Below are 13751 nucleotides of genomic sequence, written 5' to 3' on the forward strand. Positions count from 1 at the left end.
AAGGAATTCAAGTTTTAATTTCCCCCAGAATTAAATCTGGAGGGACAGGACAACAACACGCCCACATTTTCTTGGTTAGGAAGGCAAAACCCTTTGGAAAGTCTTGGAAATCAAGATTGGAAATGACATACACCCTGGTCTGGTCTCCTGGGTTTCATAGAATCATAGAATCAGAGAGTTGGAAGAGACCACAAGGGCCATCGAGTCCAACCCCCTGCCAAGCAGGAAACACCATCAGAGCATTCCTGACATATGGTTGTCAAGCCTCTGCTTAAAGACCTCCAAAGAAGGAGACTCCACCACACTCCTTGGCAGCAAATTCCACTGTCGAACAGCTCTTACTGTCAGGAAGTTCTTCCTAATGTTTAGGTGGAATCTTCTTTCTTGTAGTTTGGATCCATTGCTCCGTGTCCGCTTCTCTGGAGCAGTTTCTCCAGGACAGATGACGAATCTTTCAAGCTCAGTTTCTCATTTTACTGACGCCCAGTCTGTTTAGACCAGGGTTTCCTGAACTTGGTTCTCTGGCTGTTTTTGGACTACGACTCCCATCACCCCTAGCTAGCAAGGCCAGTGGTCAGAGATGATGGGAGTTGTAGTCCCAAAACAGTTGGAGGCCCAAGGCTGAGAAACCCTCGTGTAGACAATGCTGAGCTGGAGGAGGGACCAATGTCCAGACACATTTCTACTATCTCCATTTGTTTGTCCCCTTTCCCCTACAAAAAAGTGCATGTTTCCCCTAATAAACACATTTTTGCAAGAGTTTTCCCCAGTGCAATGCATTTTTGTGTGTGTTACTTTCACTCATATTTGTATTTATTTTGCATTTTTATGCACACTTTCCCCTAACATTTTTTTAAAAATCATTTTTTTTATACAAACATCAACTGCAAAAGGCACATACAACAAAAACCATAATAACACAGTTCGACAATTCAGATTTGAATACACTGAAATACCTACGACTTTCCATTCTGAAGGAAATCAGCCCTGAGTGCTCATTGGAAGGACAGATCCTGAAGCTGAGGCTCCAAGACTTTGGCCACCTCATGAGAAGAGAAGACTCCCTGGAAAAGACCCTGATGTTGGGAAAGATGGAGGGCACAAGGAGAAGGGGAAGGCAGAGGACGAGATGGTGGGACAGTATTCTCGAAGCTACCAGCATGAGTTTGACCAAACTGCGGGAGGCAGTGGAAGACAGGAGTGCCTGGCGTGCTCTGGTCCAGGGGGTCATGAAGAGGCGGACACGACTAAACAACAATCTAAGACTACACCTTTTTTAACATTATTTTCCCACCTCTCTCTCCTCCCCCTACTTCCCACCATTATCCACCTTATCACTTAAATATTCATTCCAGATTTCTTCATATTTATCCATTCTTAATTTGCGTTGACATGCAATTCATTCGTATGTAGCTAATCTGTCCATATTATCAATCCATGTGCTCAGTGGAATCTTTTTGTGGCTCTACCAATTAATCAAAACAAGTTATTTTGCTTCTAATATACCATGGTACACCCATTTTTTTGGACCCCTTGAAATCTCCCACATTTCCAGAATATAATTTAGAATTATATTCAGTTCCCCTAAATAACAATTTCTTTTTATTACACTTTCCCCTAAGGTGCACCTCTTTGCTGAGAAAATAGCATTGCAAAATTCGTAGAAGGATTTCGTGCAGTGCTTTGGAATGTGCATGTTGGGCAGTTTCGCTACCTGAAAATCCCCCCCAATGTTTATTCCCCAGTCCATATATATTGATGCAGACTGTCAATGTTATGTACTGAGTTGAATAGGATCCAAATTGCAGCAGTCTGATTGGTCCTAGAACAATAGGATTCAGAATGCAGCAGTCTGATTGGTCCGAGAACAATGCAGCAGTATGATTGGTTGGCAGGAACCACCCAATCATGCTCCAGATAGAAGTGAATCCACAACCTGATTGGCTTACAGTAGAATTCCAGAATCAGCCAATCATGTGCAGCCCATTGTGTAAATAATGTATATAAAGCAGATACTTTGAGGGGACTTTCATTCATTCCTCCTCACCACTATGAGCTGAATAAAGAGCATGAAATCACTTTGCAACTCTGAGTATATTTCAGTCAACTTTTCAATTTAGCAGAAATCCTCCGAACTGCACCAAATACCAGTACTTCCAGTGCTGCGTCAAATGTCCACCCATTCCCATCATCAGGCTGAAAGCAGTGTTTTCTCGTGGTCCAAAACAGCCCACCAAAAATCCTACCACTGAAGATGCTAGTCAGGTAGCACAATTGAAGAGCTGGAAGAGACCTAAACTGTCATAAAATCACAAAGTTGTAGAGTTGGAAGGGTCATCTAGTCTAACCCGCCTCTCCTGGTCTGTCCCACAGAGGACCCCAAGGTCCATGAATAATAATAGCTTAAGGGTCCTGGGCCCTAAGGAAGCCAGACTATCCTCCACCAGGGCCAGGGCTTTTTCAGTGATGGCTCCAACCTGGTGGAATGCTCTGTCCCATGAGACCAGGGCCCTGCAGGATTTAACCTCCTTCCTCAGGGCCTGTAAGACAGAGCTATTCCACCTGGTCTTCAATTTGAATTCAGCCTGATCCTCTATTCCCTTTTCCCCTCTCCTCTTCTATGAAGAAACCCTTTCTGGGACCCAGTGGCGTAGCGTGGGTTGTCAGCACCCGGGGCAAGGCAAGTAATTTGCGCCCCCTAACCCGTGGATTTTAGTAGGGGCAGAAAGCTGCGGGTGTAAGCGCCCCCCCAATGTTGCACCCGGTGCGTCCGGCCCCCCTGCACCCCCCACGCTACGCCACTGCTGGGACCCCACATTTAAATTTTTCCCTGGTCTCCTTGCTGGCCCTAGTAGGACCAACTTGGCCAGTTAGCCCTGGTGATCATTTGATGTCTACGGACTGACCCACCCCCAACCAAATGACCCCTGAATTTTTGACTTGTATTGATATTGATGCTGCATTTTATGCTGTTTTATGCTGTCTTTAAGTCACTTTATAATCAGTGTTTTATAATTGCTCTTAGCTGCCCGGAGCCCGGTTTTTAAACCGGGAAGGGCGGGATATAAATAAAATTTATTACTATTATTATTATTATTATTATTATTAATGCAGGAATCTCGGCTAAAGCATGGACGTCCAACCTCTGCTTAAAAACCTCCAAGGAAGGAGGGCCCACTACCTTCCAAGGGTGTCTGTTCCACACTCAAGGAGTTCTTACTGTCAGAAAGTTCTTCCTAATCCCGTTGCTCCGCCGGAGGAGCAATAGAGAACTTCTGAAACAATAATGGGATATTACCGTATTTTCCCGTTTATAACATGCCCCCATGTATTTTTGGAGACTAAAATTTAAGAAAATTGGGGGAGATGATTATATTACCAGAGTTTTTAAGGTTTTTTGGGGGAAGGATGGTCCAGGGTTGTTGAGTTTTTTTGGGTGTTTTTTTTTTTTTTGGGGGGGGTGTTATTCCTGAAAATCACTAACTCTAATGACAGTAGCTCAGAAGTGCTCATGTCGCGCAGAAGCCGACAAGCGTCTGCCGTTTGCAAACACGAGCCAGAAACCAAACGCCCAATTGCCACAGTGGCAGCCAATCCAAGGCAGCCCTGGACGCAGCAATCAATCGCCCGCCCTATTAACGCAGGAGCAGCCAATCCAAGGCAACCCTGGATGCAGCAACCAATCGCCCGCCCTATTAACGCAGGAGCAGCCAATCAAAGGCAGCCCTGGACGCAGCAACCAATCGCCCGCCCTATTAATGCAGGAGCAGCCATCCAAGGCAGCCCTGGACGCAGCAACCAATCACCCGCCCTATTAATGCCGGAGCAGCCAATCCAAGGCAGCCCTGGACGCAGCAACCAATCGCCCTCCCAGTTAACGCAGGAGCAGCCAATCCAAGGCAGCCCTGGACGCAGCAACCAATCACCCGCCCTATTAACGCCGGAGCAGCCAATCCAAGGCAGCCCTGGACACAGCAACCAATCACCCGCCCTATTAATGCCGGAGCAGCCAATCCAAGGCAGCCCTGGACGCAGCAACCAATCGCCTGCCCTATTAATGCCGGATCAGCCAATCCAAGGCAGCCCTGGACGCAGCAACCAATCGCCCGCCCTATTAATGCCGGATCAGCCAATCCAAGGCAGCCCTGGACGCAGCAATCTTTGCCCGCCCTATTAACGCAGGAGCAGCCAATCCAAGGCAGCCCTGGACGCAGCAACCAATCACCCGCCCTATTAACGCAGGAGCAGCCAATCCAAGGCAGCCCTGGATGCAGCAACCAATCGCCTGCCCTATTAACGCCAGAGCAGCCAATCCAAGGCAGCCCTGGACACAGCAACCAATCGCCCGCCCTATTAACGCAGGAGCAGCGAATCCAAGGCAGCCCTGGACGCAGCAAGCAATCGCCCGCCCTATTAACGCCAGAACAGCCAATCCAAGGCAGCCCTGGACACATCCAACCATCACCCACCAAATTGCCGCTTACAAGGTGCAGCTCGCTGATGCAACCACTCACCTGGTCCCTCAATTCAATACCCGTCTATAAGACGAGTCCCGTTTCTTAACATTCTTTTTTTAATAAAAAACCCCCTTGTCTTATACACAGAAAAGTAAGGTAGTTCTGCCCACTAATAACAAGACATGATGGGGAGCAGCAACGGCTGCAGAAAGATAGGCATAACATTTTACACGGACAGGAAGGAACACCAGGGACAGAATAATTGTCACACAGGAGGAATAAGGGTATAGTTTGAATGCTTTGTAAATCATTTGTTGTGTCACGACGGATGGAAGTCATTAATATTGCAGTTGTCGTATAAGCGATTGTTATTTTGAATGAAACGTAATTGAGATGAATAAGATTTTGGGATGCAGTAATGAAGAAAATCATCAAGCGATCAATTCCAGCATATGGGAGGCCGCCTAAATTATATACCGTATTTTTCGCTCTATAACACGCACCCGACCATAACACGCACATAGTTTTTAGAGGAGGAAAACAAGAAAAAAATATTCTAAACATTTCCCCTTACTTTCTAGGAGGAAAAAAGTGAGTGCTATGGAGCAAAAAATACGGTAATTTGGCATCTGAATGATTGGGATTAGTAACTGTGTTATAATTTGGCATTGTTATAATGAGGCTACCGTTGGATTATTGTAACTGAAAAATAATAAAAATCATCGTCAAAAAAATTGAGAAAGTTCTTCCTAATGTTTAGTCAGAAACTTCTTATTTGTCATTTACCCAGTTCCTTCAACTGTTCCTCATCAGGCTTGGTTTCCAAACCCTTAATCATCTTCGTTACCCTCCTTTGCACACGTTCCAGCTTGTCAACATCCTTCTTAAATTGTGCTGCCCAGAACCGAATGCAACAGTATCATAACAATGTTGCATAAGCTAGTTGGATTTGGCTCTATGTTGGCACGAGTGAGGGCAAAGCTAGCTCATTCAGAGCAAGGGCAGGTTTCTCTGTTTGCTTTGAGTGTTTATCCTCTGCTCTGCAGTCCCCAAGGATTCCTAGAGTGCCTCACAAGAGAAGTTAATATCCCTCAGAGTAAGAGACTTAATATAAAGAAAAGACATCAGAAAAAGCAAATTGAAAACACAGCAAGCCTGAAGTGCGAGAAGGAAGAGGTCAATACATCTAAAAGGCCTGAGATGATAAAAGGGCTTTCATCTGCTATGTGTGTTTCCAGACATAGCGCCAAGTCAAGCTCTCTGGGGGGAGAACGCAAGAGATGGACTGGGGACACGACTGGAAAGGAAAGTGGGTGAACATATCAGACAACACAGCGATTCTTCAAACAGCTCTTGTTTATTCACAGGCCAAGAACAGAACTGGACTGAAGCGTTCAGCCAGCCTGCTTATATAAAGCCCCACTACAAAGCAACAGAAACAACTTTCTGTAGAGGAGGGAGAAAGGTTGTTTTCTGCTGCTCCAGAGAAGCGGACACGGAGCAATGGATCCAAACTACAAGAAAGAAGATTCCACCTAAACATTAGGAAGAACTTCCTGACAGTAAGAGCTGTTCGACAGTGGAATTTGCTGCCAAGGAGTGTGGTGGAGTCTCCTTCTTTGGAGGTCTTTAAGCAGAGGCTTGACAACCATATGTCAGGAGTGCTCTGATGGTGTTTCCTGCTTGGCAGGGGGTTGGACTCGGTGGCCCTTGTGGTCTCTTTCCAACTCTATGAACAGTAACAACTTTCTGTAACTATCCAATCACTGAACGTCACATTCAATTCCTTATTTGCATAAGTGGACCTGAGTGAAAACTATCTACAGTATCCCCCTGCTGACCCAGGGTGAGAACTTCAGTACATTATAGAATTAGACCAGGCATAGCCAAAATGGTGCCCCCAGATGTTCCTGAGCTTCAACACCCATCATTCAAGACTGCATGACTGCAATGCACTCGGAAATTGATGCAGAAACTGCAGTTAGGGCCGGCACTGAAGCACAATTGCTGCCTTTTCTGCAAGTAATGCATGCACTCAGAGATCTGCACTGGTTTCAGATTTGCTACTGGACAATGTTCAAGGCGTAATCATTAGTATTTGAAGCCCTTAATGACCAGGGATCAGTTTACCTGCAAGATTAGGACATAGTTCCATTCCACCATAAAAGGAGCAGGCGTCAGTGGCGTAGCGTGGGTTGTCAGCACCCGGGGCAAGGCAAGTAATTTGTGCCCCCTAACCTGGGGCAAGGCAAGTAATTTGCGCCCCCCCCGCTGCACTGTCCCTCCCCCAGATAGTCCCTCGCTCTCTCTCCGCACCGCACCGCACGCCTGGCGCCCTCCCCTCCACAGTGGGCGGCGACCCGGCGGCTCGGATCAGATTCGCACAGCCAGCACTGCAGTGAGAGAGAGTGAGTGAGCCAGGTAGGGGCAGAGAGCTGCGAGTGCGAGCGCCCCCCCCAGATGTTGTGCCCGGTGCGGCCGGCCCCCCCTGCACCCCCCACGCTACGCCACTGGCAGGCGTGACTGGTATATTACATGCCTGTTTACTTCCAGCTCTCGCTGGGAACTTCCGTTTTCTATATAGCTTTTGTATTCTGGCTGTTTTCCTGGACACAGAAGCAAGCAGTCATGTTTTTCCTTTGTTCTGAACTACGTTGAATAAAGTTGTAAATATGCTCTCCTGTCTGCATCTTTCGTTGTGGAGACTTATACACTTTGCTGAAAGGGTGTGCACGGGTCTTGGAACGTCTCTGCGGCTCGTGTTGCTAATTGATTGATGCTGTTCCACGGGAGACCGGTGATCGTCTGGAATCAACTGGGGGCCTTCCTGATGTCTCCATCGTCCTGGCAGTATCCCAACAACAGGTTTCAGGCCCAGCTTCACAGCGCTTACAGGAATCCCCATTCCGCATCTGTAAGAACTCAGTCTTTTAGTGTGGCAGCGTCTACACCAAGTGTCAGCAAACATTTTCAGCAGAGGGCCGGTCCACTGTCCCTCAGACCTTGTGGGGGGCTGGACTATATCTTGGAAAAAAATATGAACAAATTCCTATGCCCCAGAAATAACCCAGAGATGCATTTGAAATAAAAGGACACATTCTACTCATGTAAAAACACGCTGATTCCCGGACTGTCCGCGGGCCGGATTTAGAAGGCGATTTGGCCGTCGCCATCCCTGGGCCTTAGTTTGCCTACCCCTGCTCTTAGCATGTTTCTCCCTTTCGTCCTGAGTTCAAGCATCTTCAAAGTCCATGAACCTTTGGCAATGGCTGTTCTCCAAATAGAGCACACATCTTGCTTTATTCAGTCCTGGGTGGGGAAGAGAGGGCTATGCTCTCTTCTTTATTTGGTGATCACTCATAGCCGAGTAAGATTGTCTTCCATGAACACGGTCTTAACAGTGAGTCCGTAAGTGACTGCGGAGGCCAATTCTGGATCCGCGGGCCGCATTTAGAAGGCAACTGGGCCGGATCTGGCCGCCGGGCCTTAGTTTGCCTACCCATGGTCTACAGTTTGGAACTCCCCACCTATTGGCATCAGGCAGACGCAGTCATGCTACTTTTTCTGCTGCCTGCTAAAAGCATGTTTGTATAGACAAGCCTAACCAGATATTTCGAAAGATGGTGCGAGTTTAAATCTCTTTTCAGTCTATAGTTATTTGCATAGAATCACAGAGTTGCAAGGGACCCCTGAGGGTCATCCAGCCCAACCCCCTGCAATACAGGAATCTCTGCTAAAGCATCCATGACAGATGTCCATCCGACCTCTGCTTCAGAACCTCCAAGGAAGGAGAGTCCACCACCTCCCGAGGGAGACTGTTCCACTGTCCAGCAGCTCTGACTGTCAGAAAGTTCTTCCTGATGTTCAGTCGGAATCTCCTTTCTTGTAATTTGAAGTCCTGAGTTCGAGTCCTACCTTCCAGAGAAGGAGAAAACAAGCTTGCTCCATTTTCTAAAGCCTTGAACATTTGCTGTTTATTTTTCTTATTGATAATTTTATAGTTTTATCTTTTGGTAAACTGTTTTTAGGGGTCCCCCCTCTTTACAACCCAGTAGTGTTAAAAAATGCTATGGAATAAATAGTTTAAAGAAACTCCTGGACTGGGAGCTGGAGTCCAGCTGTGTCTTGTGGGCACCAAGTTGACTACTTCTGAACTGGATGATGAAATTACATTTCCAGATTTCTTCTTTCCCCTCTGAGAGGTAAACAATGCCTTCGGTGGCGTACCATGTTCACTCGGGTATCTCCAAGCAGATGTGAATAACCGGCAGCCTGCTTGCAGGCGGATTCCTGTAATGAAAACCTAGAATTGAATTTTAACTTAATAAAGGAGATGGTTTTTAAATTGAAATGTATTTCTTCCCCTTCCCCTCTCCCTCAAGTGGGACTGTTCCAAATAGTTAATTATGTTTCATCTAAAGGGAGAAGACCTACCAATTAATTTATTTTCTGACTGTCAAATGAAAACAGGGACTACTTCTCACCAGCTTCTGAGAACAACGTTCCAGGACATGGCCTAAACGCAGGGGAGAAAAACTTATTGAAATAAATGCGCATATGCTGCATCTTCTCTCGTGGGGGAATGCGCTCTTGTGCACAAAGAGAGTGGGAACACGATGCGCTGAAACACCCCCTCTGCTAAGCAGCTACTAAAGATGTTCTCTTTTTCGCCTAGCTACTTTACCCAGGATTCAAAAGCCAGTGCTCTAGGGTAGTGTTTCCCAAACTTGGGTCACCAGCTGTTTTTGGACTACGGAAGAGTGAAATGCTGACAGTACCTCCGGTTGTGGATGGGATCCGTTCCGGAGCTCCGGTTGGATCCCAAGGTTTCCGCAACGGAGGGACCACTTCTGTGCATGCGCGCGTGGTGGTAGACTGCTTCTACGCATGCGCGCAGGGCACGATAGAGTGCTTCTGAGCATGCATACGCAGGAAAATCCGGGGAAATACTTACATGTTTGCCGTGTTCGCATCCTGAAGTATACGCAACCGGAGGTGTGTGTATCCAGAGGTACCACTGTACAATACTGCCTTCCTAGCAGGAGGACAAGAAACCTGATTCTGCAGTTTTGCCTGTGGGTGTCATGGGCATACATTGGCTAGTGCCTGTAACGTCGCTGCAGCCAAGGATCACACTTCCCAAACTATGTTTTTAAAGGTTCACACAAATAGCAAATCCTGAGGCCATAGCTATCAACGTTTCTCTTTTTTTAAGGGAATTTCCCTTATTCCGAATAGGATTCCTCGCAAGAAAAGGGAAAAGTTGACAGCTATGCCTGAGACTAGGAAAAGCAGTTCTTCCGCCTTCCCCATTTACTTTGTGCCTCCCAGTGCCTTCCCACAGCAGGCACAACGCGGGAAGCCCCTGACCAGAATCCTGCTCAAATCTGATCGGCTGTTTTCCATCCCCTTAGAAACAAGGCGTCCGTTGCATCACTGCAGGCATGGTAAGATTAATTTTTCTTGTCGAAAGCAGAATCCAGAGACGCTGGGATGCTTCTGTGCGCATCCATTCCCTTCTCTGGTGCCCAAGCAGTCTGCAGATTGAGCCTCAATTGAAGGGAGGAAAAAATAAGCTTCACAATCTCAATGCCCAGTGGCTATTCCCTTTCAAAATAAAATAAAATAAATACATTCATCCACAATGGCTGTTTGCCTTGTTTATGTGTCATGGAAGCTGTGCAGGGAACGGGCACCTGGAGGACCGGCGTTCAGTTTGGAAGGAAGATAAACGGTTGTAAAAAGAGACTCGCGGCCCTTCTTCCCTTCCCTTTCTCTCTCTGCCACAAGAGTTGCCCGACAGGGGTATATCCCACCGCCTTGTCTTCATCTGTGTGAATAATCAATCTGAATGTCTCTGACAGGAACTAAAATAACAGAACAAACCGAATAGCTGTGGTAAGAAAGCAGTCGGCGACGGAGAATTCTTTTGAAAACTTCTCGTTTTCCTGCTTTGAAAGAAAAGCGCCTCGCGACTCGAACAAATTCCGTTGTGCCTACTTTCAAAAGGTTTTGCTTTAAAAGGCTCCTTCTGTTGACTGACAGGCCAGTAAAGGCTCCCACCAGGCCCCAAACGGGTCCGTGAAAATGGAACCCGGATTAGCCAATGCCAGGGAGGCACATCAAGGACTCTTGGCCATGAGAACTCAGAGGAGACTTCTTGGTTAGAGACAGGAGGCAGAAAGCTGCCTTGGACTGTCTTTGTGGAAAAGGCCACTGTAACATCAATCAGCTCTTGGGTTTGGGAAAATAAACTGGTTTATAGCAGAGTTAAAAGTGTGTGTGTTGGGGGAGCTTGGAAACTGGAGCCGCCCTGTCCCACCTGCAATGTTCTACCTCATTCATGCACTATGAGCGTTGCTTAAAAGAGTGGAACAAAACACACAGAGGTCCCATTGGTCGAAGGGCAAAAAAGGTTTCTTTACTTACATACCCTTCAACATTTCTTCGATGAAGAGAGTGACGTCTTATTTCATAATAATAAAAATTTTATTATTTATACCCCGCCCCTCTGGCTGGGTTGCCCCAGCCACTCTGGGCGGCTCCCAACATACATAGAAAATGCAACAAAACAATAAACATTAAAAAACAGATGTTTTCTAAAGGTTGTATAGTTACTTACCTCCTTGGCTCTTGGGTTGCATAACTCCATGCCCTCCAGCATTTCTCCAATGAAAATAGAGACATCCTAAGGAAAAGCGGGACATTCCGGGATCAAATCAGAAACCGGAACGGCTTCTGCAAATCTGGGACTGTCCCTGGAAAATAGGGGCACTTGGAAGGGCTGTACTTGCAGTTTTTTCCTGTTTGTTTTTGGAATCTAATCCTTCATGGTGGGAGCTAGTTTCTCATGGCTGCTTCATGCAGGAGCAGGAGAGAGAGACGGAGGCAGACATTGATGCCGAAATCCAGCATCGCCTGAGCTCAGTGAGTGCAGTTTTCTCCTGATTGAAGTGAAGAGTGTTTGAGGAATGGGATATTCACAGGGAAACCAAAATGCTTGTTTATAAAGATATTGTACTACTAACCTTACTGTATGCTTGTGAAACATGGACCACTTATAAATGCCATCTCCAACTCCTTGAAAGAATCCATCAACGGTGTCTCCGAAAAAATGTTCACATCACTTGGGAAGACAGGCAAACTAATGCCAGTGGACTGGAAGAAGCAAAGATCACCTAAGTCAAAGCAATGATTCTTCAACATCAACTTCATTGGACTGGTCATGTTGTGCGGATGCCTGATGATCATCTTCCAAAGCAACTACAGTGGTGCCTCGCAAGACGAAATTAATTCGTTCTGCGAGTTTTTTTTGTTCTGCGAGTTTTTTCATCTTGCAAAGCACCACTGTGTATTGACGGTTTCCCATAGGAATGCATTGGCGGTTAAAAAAAAAAGGCGCAAGACGTTTCGTCTTGTGAAGCAAGCCCATAGGGAAATTCGTCTTGCGAAGCAACTCAGAAAACGAAAAACTCTTTCGTCTTGCGAGTTTTTCGTCTTCCGAGGCATTCGTCTTGCGAGGTACCACTGTACTCTATTCCAAACTTAAAAATGGAAAGTGTGATGCTGGTGGTCAACAAAAGAGGTTCAAAGACTCTCTTAAGGCAAATCTTTAAAAATGTAGTATAAACACCCACAATTGGGAAACACTGGCCTGCGAGCGCTCCAGTTGGAGAACAGCCTTGACCAAAGGTGTCATGGGCTTTGAAGACACTCGAACTCAGCACAAAAGACAGAAACGTGCTAAGAGGAAGGCACGCTTACTGTGATCAACTCCTACCCGGAAACCTATGTCCCCACTGTGGAAGGACGTGTGGATCCAGAATTGGCCTCCACAGTCACTTACGGACTCATTGTTAAAACCGTGTTTATGGAAGACAATCTTACTCAGCTACGGGGGATTTGAAAGCTCTATGGGATGAGACTAAATTTCATTTATGTATCACACTCCAGGTGCCCATGTTGCTTTGAATAATTTTACACACGGGGAAAGGGGAGGCTGAGAGTGCCCAAGGTCTCTGAGTGAGTTTGTGGGAGAGAGATCTGCTTAGAAGAAGCGGAAGGTGCTTGGGTTGCCTTCTGAGTGTGAGCACTGCGACACAAGTCAGCGCATGTCTGAGCGCAGGCTGCCAAGCCAGGAACAGAGGGAGGCAAAAAGTCCGTTCCTTGCCTTGCGCCTCTCTCACGCTGGGACTCCACTCGCTGAGCTCTGAAGAATGAAGTATCATAATCAGTTCCACAAAGCCGAAGGTAAACAGACGAGGAAAACAGGGATTATCCTGGGTTTATGGAACATCATCAAGTTCAAATTTGCCCAGATGATGAGTAATATAATTGGGGATTTAGTCAAATCTATCGCTAATGGCTTCTTTTATAGATAACCTTTCTCTTTAGAAATGAGATTAAGGGGAGAGGGAGGATTTGGCTCTGTTAATTAAAGTCAAAAAAGTGATTTGAGGGGCAATTGGATTGCCAAATATTACAGCGCTTAATGGGTGCATTGATCGGCCCGTAGGGTCTTGCAGTTTCTGCAAGCTTGGAAGTTCAAGAGGACGGGCGCTGGGTCCTGTGAAACCATGTGGAGGGGGCTGTGATTTACATGGCAGTTGGAAATTAAGAATAGAATAGTAGAATCGTAGAGCTGGAAGGGTCTCAAGGGTCATCTAGCCCAACCCCCTGCAATTCAGGAATCAGAGCTAAAGAATCCCTGGCAGATGTCCAGCCACCCTCCAAGGAAAGAAAGCCCACCGCCTTCCACAGTTGTTCAAACAGAGTCAAACAGCTCTTACTGTCAAAAAGTTCTTCCTAATGTTTAGTTGCAATCCCCTTTCTTGTAACTTGAATCCATTGGTTCGGTTCCTCCCCTATGGAGCAGCAGAAAACAAGCTTGTTCCCTCCCACGCCAGGCACTCCTGTCTTCCGCTGCCTCCCGCAGTTTGGTCATGAAGAGCCATGCTGGAGAACAAAAAGTTGCCCACAGGAAGCCTGTTATGTACTGAAGTTCTCACCCTGGGCCAGCAGGGGGATACTGTAGATAGTTCAGGTCCACATATGCAAATAAGGGATCGAAAGTGACGTTCAGTGATTGGATAGTTACAGAAAGTTGTTACAGTTATGTTGTAGTGGAGCTCTATATAAGCAGGCTGGCTGAACCCTTCAGTTCAGTTCTGTTCTGACCTGTGAATAAACAAGAGCTGTTTGGAGAATCACTGTGTCGTCTGATATGTTCGCCCACAACTTAACAAAGCCACCAGCAACATTTTAGTGCAACGCCCCTCTACACACTTGTGATTC

At 46.6% G+C, this 13751-nt stretch overlaps 1 long non-coding RNA gene across 1 annotated transcript in view; it reads left to right on the top strand.

Annotated features, from left to right (window-relative positions):
* Nucleotides 1-7805: 7805 nt before the first annotated feature.
* The window catches only part of LOC310677895, a 250818-nt gene continuing 244872 nt past the window's right edge, over nt 7806-13751 (top strand). Inside the window, exon 1 of the long non-coding RNA XR_014511497.1 lies at nt 7806-7861. This is a non-coding gene — a long non-coding RNA (uncharacterized lncRNA). The remainder of the gene's footprint in view (nt 7862-13751) is intronic.

The sequence above is a fragment of the Podarcis tiliguerta genome (genome assembly GCF_965153285.1).
Source record: "Podarcis tiliguerta genome assembly, chromosome: 1".
Classification (NCBI taxonomy): domain Eukaryota; kingdom Metazoa; phylum Chordata; class Lepidosauria; order Squamata; family Lacertidae; genus Podarcis; species Podarcis tiliguerta.